The sequence below is a fragment of the Lepidochelys olivacea genome (genome assembly GCF_965140295.1).
Source record: "Lepidochelys olivacea isolate rLepOli2 genome assembly, chromosome: 1".
NCBI lineage: Eukaryota > Metazoa > Chordata > Testudines > Cheloniidae > Lepidochelys > Lepidochelys olivacea.
The window spans coordinates 324,115,666-324,125,254 of NC_140411.1; positions in this window are offsets into that span (position 1 = coordinate 324,115,666).

Sequence of the window (9,589 nt, forward strand, 5' to 3'; positions counted from 1 at the left end):
ATTTTTGGCATTGTGTGCACTGTATGTTTGATTCAAATTGCATTGAATTAATTAAAAATATTGTTGTACATCTTTTCAGTGATGTAAACACTCTTTAGCTACCTTCATATCTGTTTTAATAAGATGTGAATTCCATTTGTTCCCATCAGGTCTCCAAAATATATTGTTGTGATGGGGTAGTCTGCTTAAGAGCATTTCTGCTACCAGTCAGTCCTCCCTATCACATGCATGTCCTTTAAGAGTTTGGGGATGGTCTTACACATAAGGACTGAGGAGATACGGACAGAGGGGAAAAGGGTCCTGGGGAAAAAATAGCAGTTAAAAGGAATCTCGTTAGCGTATCTTTAAGGACCTGGAGCCTTGCAGAGAAGGTGAGGCAGGTATCCCCTCTGACCCAGGCAATAAGAAATGACCTGGGAGCAGGGGCCAGCATAATGCTGTCTCCTCCCACACAGCAGGGCAGGTGACTAGACACTTTAGGGAGCAATAAGGCTTCTGCAGGGCCCCTGAATTAGCAGGGAACCATAGCTCCAGCTCAGTGGAAGAGAGCTGTGGGAAACTATGAGCACAGGTTTGAAGACACCCTGGTAGGTGCCAGAGAGGCTGAGAGGGAGGTCTATTTTTGTGATGATCTGCTTTTGGGGTTGAATAAACTAGACACTTGAAGGGTGCTGTTCAATGTACAAGCCTCATGGGACTAATTAAAAACACCTGGGAAACTGAGGTAGCGGTGCAACGGCAGCCCTGTATGGAGCTGCTGGGGGGTGCTCTAGGGGTGAGGAGCCCCCACTACAATTGCTATAGAAAAGCTTGTCATTTACCCAATGTAAATAGAATATTTTTGATGATTGCTATCTACAAAGGCTGTAATTTTAGAGTATTGCTTAAAACCCAGCTTGATTTAGAATACATAAATCATGTCAATTTTACTGGGATCTCTTCAGATATCTAAAACTGAGCAGTGGCTGGTGGAATTAGTATTTAGATGCAGGTTCAAGAGAACACCAGTAAGGGATGTTGTTGATTTCAGAGCTGGCACTCTGTTCTCTGAACTGAAGAAGTGCTACCCCATTGTGTTAGGGAGCATCCTTTTTGTAGGAGTAAGAACATTAACCCCTGTCTTAGGCTAATTGCAATTTGGGTAATTAGGCTTTTTAAAGTACACTTGAAGTTTGTTGGCTCTTTTTCACTTCCTGCTGTAAGCAGTTATGCACAGTTGAATTGTGGACACATTTCACCCCAGAGGTTCTACATTTCAGTCGTGTTTATTATAACAGTGCCCAAAAGAACTGATTAGGATGTGGGCACATTTGGTACCTGCTAAAGTAACACAGAGGGAGGACACAGTCCCTTTCCCAAAGAACTAAGGCCCAGATCCACCAAGGAATTTAGTCACCTAAGTACCAGATGTAAGCACTAATCCACAAGCCCTCTGTTCAGCTGCTGCCTGACCCTGTAGGTGCCTAAAGTCACTTTGGGCCTAAGTTTTCATAATAAAGTTCCTCAAATGTCTAAGTTGCTGCCTCTGGGCATGTGCACTGCTGCCTCATGCGAGGTGTTCAGATGCCTTTCTCCTGCTTAATTCCCAGTGCAGTCCACAAACAATGGAAAGATTAAATGTTCCTCTGCCTAACTCATGTGTGATCTAGTGGGCATGCCTTCCAGCGTGGGTCCCATTCAAAATCTGGCCAGAGGTGTAGGTGTCCTGTTATACTATGCCCCATATTCTTCATAGAAATATTGTTATATGATTATAGCATATCTAAGATTGTATTTTACACAAGATCGGTCATGTGAGATATCATTGGAAAGGTTATGATTTACTAATTATGATTATTATATTTGTATGCATGTATCATTTTTGTATCTGACCTTAGGAATATTGTCTATGCACCTATTACAAATCTGTTTACACCTGGGGAATGCCCACTAGACAGAATGCAATCAGTCTAGATTGCAGGCTGGAAAGGGCCATTAGGAAAAACAATAGTCTTTGAAGATGCTAATCTCCCACCTTCCTGTGGACACTGCAAACAGACTTTTAGTTGTGGCTGGAGGGTCATGTGATCACATCACCTGATACTGGACTCCATGATAAAATTAGTACTTTTTCACTGAGCTGGGGTGGGAATCATACTGGAAGACAAAGGATTCCTGCCATATGTAAAACCTATTTAAGGCAGAGGAGTGCTATAATTGTGGTTGGTTCTTCACTGAATCCCCACCAAGGATGACTGCTGTTAACATCTAGGAAACTAAGAAGGGGTGGGGAGAGAAGGACTGAGCCCAGGCTGGAAGGGTGTCTAGCCTGTGAATGAAATATCTGAAGTTTTAAGCTGCAGGTCAGTGCAGCTGACCTTCAAGAATCTCTGCAATCTGCCTAAAACAACATTTAGGGTGAGAATTTGCTACTTATACTGATTTCTCCAGTATCTTAAGCTCAGTCTGTGGTTTTGTTTATTTCCTAAGGTGATCTGCTTTGATCTGTTTGCTAACCCTTTATAATTACTTAATCTATCTTTTGCAGGTAATAAACTTTTATGTTTGATCTAAAACCAGTTTGTGGAATTCATAACTCGGGAGGGGGGGCAAAAAGCTGTTCATATCTTCCTCCACATTGGGGGAGGGTGGGGGGATGAATTTCAGTGAGTTTATGCTGTATAGTTCTCTGTTCAGTGCAAGATGACATAATCTTGGGTTTACACTCTAGGAGGGGGGTGCACTTGAGTACTGGGCAATTCCTTAGCTGAGCTTTCCCATGCAGAGCTGATCTCAGCATCTTTGTGAAACTGCAGCTGGATGTGTCCCTACCTGTGTGTGTGTGTGTGCTGGTAAAGTGCAGCCTGAAGCCTGAGGGCTTGGCTCAGCAATATAGTGTGAAGGGAGCCCAGGCTGGTGGGACAGGTGGGTGCAGAGGTACCCCAGTTTCAGGTGGCACCCTGGAGGAACCTATCACATGTCCTACCTTACAACTTTTTTTCTTTAGTGCTCTAAATCACTGGGAAACACAGGTTCAGTTTCCCCCTCTGCTGAAGAAGGAAGAAAGGCTTTGAACAGGGGTTTCCTGCCTCTTAGGAGGTTGCTCTAACTACTGAGCTATGGGATATTCTGATGTGGGAGCTCTCCCAGTCCCTCCTGTTGAAGCTGTTCCACTGTGTATGAATTAGTTATTGGGCCAGAGAGAGAGAGAATGACACTCTAGCCTGGTGGTTTGGCTGCCCACATTGGAGATGGGACACCAAGAGCCCAGACCTCTTGCTCTAAATACTGTTTCATTATTTATCCACAGTGGAACAGCGTAATCGGGGGAAACTTAGGAAGCCCCACATCAGAATATCCCATAAGCTCAGTGGTTAGAGCACTTATTTGCAAGGTGGGGAGCAGAAATCATAGAATATTAGAGTTGGAAGAGACCTCAGGAGGTCATCTAGTCAAACCTCCTGCTCAAAGCAGGACCAACCCCAACTAAATCATCCCAGCCAGGGCTTTGTCAAAGCCTGAAAAACTTCTAAGGATGGAGATTCCACCACTTACCTAGGTAACGCCTTCCAGTGCTTCACCACCCTTCTAGTGAAATAGTTTTTCCTAATATCCAACCTAGACTCCGCAACTGTAACTTGAGACCACTAGTCCTTGTTCTGTCATCTGCCACCACTGAGAACAGCCTAGCTCCATCCTCTTTGGAACCCCCTTTTCAGGTAGTTGAAGGCTGCTATCAAATCCCCCCTCGCTCTTCTCTTCTGCAGACTAAATAAGCCTAGTTCCCTCAGCCTCTCATAAGTCATGTGCCGCAGCCCGCTAAGCATTTTCATTGCCCTCCGCTGGACTCTCCAATTTGTCCACATCCTTTCTGTAGTCAAGGGCCCAAAATTGGACACAATTCTCCAGGTGTGGTCTCACCAGTGTTGAACAGTGAGGAATAATCACTTCCCTTGATCTGCTGGCAATGCTTCTAGTTATAGAGCCCAATATGCTGTTAGCCTTCTTGGCAACAAGGGCACACTGTTCTCGTCCACTGTAATCCCCAGGTACTTTTCTGCAGAACTTCTGCCTAGATAGTCGGTCCCCAATCTATAGCAGAGTATGGGATTCTTTCGTCCTAAGTGCAGGACTCTGGACTAATCCTTGTTGAACCTCATCAGATTTCTTTTAGCTCAATCCTCCAATTTGTCTCGGTCGCTCTGGACCCTATCACTACCCTCCAGCATATCTACCTCAAGTGTCATCTGCAAACTTGTTGAGGGTGCAATCCATCCCATCATCCAGATCATTAATGAAGATGCTGAACAAAACCGGCCCCGAGGCACTGTGCTTGATACTGGCTGCCAGCTGCACATTGAGCCATTGATCACTATGCATTGAGCCCGATGATCTAGCCAGCTTTCTATCTACCTTATAGTCCTTTCATCCAATCTATACTTTTTTAACTTGCTGGCAAGAATACTGTGGGAGACCGTATCAAAAGCTTTGGTAAAGATGATGCATAACTGTTGATAGTGGTGGAGGGGGGCACAATTTAAAGATTCTGATGGTATGCAGCAGGGTTCAGGGCTGGGGATATAAACCCTGGCAGAAATCGGAGGTTGGGGGGGAATGTGATCCCCCACCCCCTTACATCACCTCTGTGTGGGAGACCCCTGTTCAAATCCCTACTCAGGTAATGGGGGAATTGACTCTGGGTCTTCTATATCATGGGCGAGTGCTTTAATCACTGGGATAAAAGTTATAAGGTTGGTAGCAGCACCATCACTCCTCCGCTGGCTGTTTTGTGTGGAGCGAGACAGGTGCTTGACTTATTTTCTCAGTAAATGACTTAGGCACCTAAGCTCTCTGACTCCAGGGGAGGGTTCCTGGCTGTGGATTTTGTAAGCAGAGATAGGCACCTCACTGCATCCTGGATTCAGGCACCTAACTCCATGAGAGGTGGGCTACATCCTTCTCCTTGACATCTCCCATTGACTAGCTTAGATGGCTTCCTACCTAGCATGCTGGCTTTTGTGAATGGCATTCTTAGCTGCCTGTCTCTCCCCTCTCATTGTATGGTACCAAACTTTGTGGTTTATGATCCCATTGCTATTCCATTTAGGCACCGTGACACTCAGCATTGCAACACCACAGTCCCTTTGTGGATCTGGGCCATACAATGTAATTTCAGACAAGATGCACCAATTGTAAATATACAGATGGGGAAGAAAGACAATGGAAAAAGTGATAAGATCATGCAGTCATTCCATATTTAAGGCTGCAACCAGACTTCTAGTTTGGGAAATATTTTTCACACCCTTCTAACTTTTCACAGGAACAACATTTCCCTCTGAAATGTTTTATAATATGCAGGATACATTTTTTTGCTATAAATTTTAAATATGTGGAATAAACTTTTCATATTTGTAAGAAGCTTTAACTTACCCATTGAAACTATCACATTTCTCAAGAATTTTTCACTAACTCTGTCTAAGGGATGGAGCTGTTTTAAAACTTGAAAATTCAGATACATACATGTTTGTGGTGGAGCCTAGAAAGGTGGCTGAGTGAGGAAACCCTAGAGTTCCAGACAAGGTTTTATTAGGGCGGAAAGAGTTAATAGGTAGGGCTTTGCAGCAGCTGGGGCCCATTAGGCTCTCAGGAAGACAGCCTGAAGCATATTAAAGGAAGAGGAAGTTCTGTGATTGCTGTGAGAAGGAGTTATATACTTGTGCTGAAAAAAGACAGTTGTAATCCTCCTTCAAGAGTTGGGGGTTCTGTTTAACTCCTGATGAAAAGGGAGTTTTTTCTCCTCTCCTTTCTGGAAGCAAGAAGGATAGGCTATTAGCTGAAAACATTTTTAGGAGGTATTATAAATGTTCAACTATGTCATTGTTTGGGTTTCTCTGTAATTGATTCATGTTTGTACTTTTGCTCTTTCCTGATGAATAGGAGAAACTTGAGACTTTGCTTGACTCTAAAGGGTTTTGGGATTTTTTGGTTTGCCTTATGCTCAAGGAGCTTTGGGCTTCTGTTCAGGCTAAATGCTACAACTTTTCTGTGTGTGGCTTTTTTTTTTTTTTTTTTTTTTTGGTTCAAACATTTTAAAAATACCAGAAGGTAGTGCTAAGATTGAGTCTTATCTCCTGCATAACACTAGGCCTTTTAGACTCAAATTATTTCCACATTATGTAAGTGAGTATGTAATGCTGATAGACTCTGGTCCTCCACAGGCAGGATCAAACCTGGGACCCCTGGAGCTAAAGGCATGAGTTAATAGCCACATGGCTCTTAGCCCAGCTAGAGATTGATGAGTTTGCTACAGTCTTGGCTAGGTGCCCTTAGAGGGGTTCAGAGCACCACACCAAGCAGGCCTGGGTTACATGTACTGAGCTTTAATAGCTTATAGCTGAGCTAGAGCATTATCTTCTAGACATGCATGCACCCAATTTGAAGACTACAAGTAATGATGAATTCACTATATCGCAAAGTATAGATGCCAGTTGATGTTTACTGGCTTGGCCTCTAAGTGCTTCAGCACTTAAGTTTTAAGTGCATTAACTTTTAAGTGCTGCTTTGGCTGACCACCCACTTTAACTTTATAAGCCTCAGAAGACCTATGCAGGAGAGGAATCCTCCAGTATAACTCTGAACAATCTGGAAATCTACATGATTAAAATGCTTGTTTTTGTGTGGGGTTTTGTTTTGTTAACCACCAAATGGTATAAATTTCTCAGTTCCTTCTGTTTCTACAGAGACAGCCAGCAGCCCCAACTATAAAATTTAATTTTATGCTTAGGGTTGCCCTGTGAACATAAGGATTATTTGCTTGAATAATCTCATGTTCATTTTTAAAGAAACATTACTATACAAGTTTTGAAATGACCAGTTAATGTAACTAGAATACTTCATCTTTTTATAGTTGACTAATTCAGTTCATGACGATACTGTATACATTCTAGTAACTGTAATGCCTCCGGGTCTGCTTCTGATTTGTCATGCACCTCCATAATATAATATGGTGCAAGATCTGAAATGTAAGTCCAAAACTCAATTTTGCTTTTGATGAATTCTATAAGTTATCTATCTTGGCTCCTGAGCTGTCAAAACATTTTTTAGTAAGTAATATAAAAGTTTGAGCTGGATTTCTTTGCAGTTGATTCATGTTTTATCTTTACTCTTTACCACAAAGATATTAGAAACTAGCAAAAAGCTGTTGCATATAATTTAGTGTGTAAGTCATATTATAGCAAACTTGTTTCATCCAAATTTTCTTGCCAAACACTTGGCAGTAAACAAACCTTTAAAGCCTGGTGTATGAACTCTTGTAGTCTGCGGCTAACTCTGAAAACAGCATCTCAAAAGCAACTTCTTGTAGCGAATGTTTCTCTTTTACCAAATAGGTTTAAAAGCTTTGACAGCTTTTGCTATGATGGATTTCCAGTGGTGAATGCTATTTTATAGTTTTTGAGCTCTGGTTCACCGCACGCAACTTCCCTTACTGAAGTTATATATGGTGGCTCTCCAATAAAGAATTGCATATTTTTGTTTTTTCAAAGTGAAAAACTGAAGTGTATCTGCACATATAGAGAATATATTACTATGTGGGCATTTTAAAATCATTAGAACTGTCCTAAAGCATAGTGCAGGCATAAATAAGACAAAACATTTAACTAAAACAATACTAATGGTGCAACCTAAAATATCAAAGGATATAGATAAAGGTCCCTTCTCCAACCTTGCTTTACCCTATGTTCACAGTAGGGGAAGAAAAGCGAGCGGGGGGGTCTCGGGGAAGAGGCGGGGCTGGGGAGGTTGCAGCACTCCTCCTGGAGTGTCCAGTCTTTAAATATTACAAAGCTGGCTACCCTAGGAGCCTCAAGTAGACATACTTGTGTTAACTTCAGTCAAGCTAGCATGCTTAAAAATAGCATTGTGGCTGCAGCTGTGTTGGTGGTGGCATGGGTTAGCTATCCAAATTCCTACCATGGAGGTCAGGGAGGATTGTGGTCAGGTGGTATGCATCTATGCTGCTATTTTTAAGTATGCTAGCTTGATCAAAGATACTGTAGGTACATCTACATGAGCTGTAAATTCTAAGGATGCACCTACCCTGCAGCTGGGGGTAGATGGTCATGACCCAAGCCTGGCTTTCTCATCTGAATTAGGCACAACTTCTACAGGTGCTTACTCTGTCCCATTTTTAGGTGCCAGGGCAATCCACCAAACTCCAGGTGTCTAGGGTTAGGCAACAGTCAAGTGAACTCACTCACCACCTAAGTTTGGCAATAGATGTTCCCTCAATGCCTAAGTTTCTGCCTCTGAGCAAGTGCGCTGCTGTTTCACTGTAGGCATCCAGGCGCTTATCTCACACCAAAGCCCCAGAGTGCTTCACGAACTATGGGGGAAATAGATGGAGGACTGCCTGTCTCCCCCATGAGGTCCAGTCTAGTAGATGTGCTCAGAGGTGCCCTGACTTATGCAAAACAGCTTGGGGCGGGGGGAGACAGAGATGATAACGCCCTCTTACAATGTTTAGTTCAGTACTTAAAGTCCCCCTTCTGCCTGATGAGCAGGGATTTGAACAGGGTTCTGCCACCCCTGAGGTGAGTGCCCTAACCACTAGAGCAGGGGTTCCCGAACCATGGTATGCATACCCCTGGGGATACGTGAGACATCTCTGGGGGTACATGGGAGAAATTGTGTAATGGTGGATTTTATCTAATTTTATTTATTGCATTTTCATAATAGGCTACTCAGAGCTTTAAAACTATGGGAATTTAGTATATAAAAGACAGTAGTTAATTTATGTCGATGTTCCAATGAGAACACAGATACACTGATGTACAGAGCCCTCACTTCCAATCACCGTACAGCATGGGTTCAGTTGCCCAGCAACTGTCCATTCTAGCTGAGCTCAGAACTTATTCAGGGGTTTTTTTCAGTTGTATATGTTGCACTAGAAGTATATCTGTTTGTAACAGTGAAATATGGACAGATGGCTTACGACAGGTAGTGTTAAGAAGAACACAAAGTACCTGAGGAGAAGGGATGGGGTATGTGGTCAGCTGGTAGGTCTGGAAGGGGGTACGCAATAAAAAAAGTTTGGGAACCTCTGCACTAGAGTATAGAGTGATTCTCACTCTTCTCTAGCCCAATAAATATTTTAATTATTCAATTAAAGTGGAACAGCTTCAATAGGAGAGATTGAGGAAACCCCCCACCAAAATGACTATCGTGCAGGGATTAGGGCACTCATCTCTGGTATAACAGATCCCTGTTCATATCCCTTCTTCTTCTTCTGAGGCAGAAGGGGAATTGAATGTAGGTCTCCCACATCCCAGATGAGTGCTCTAACCACTGGACTAAAGGCTTTAAGGGAGGTTGGTCTCCTCCCTCTTCCCCCAGCTGTTTTGTGTAGGGCTATGCAGGCTCTGAGCACGCCTACTGGAGCGGATGCCACAATGAGTTAGGTAGTCAAACACCTATCTTCCCTGGGTTGGCAAACAGAGATAGGTGCCTCCCTGCAGCCTGGCCTTAGGCATCTAGCTCTGTGAGAGGGGCGGAGTTTAGGGCACAAGCTTCTTGTCAGCACAGCTTTTTCACTAGCTTAGGCAGCTCCTCA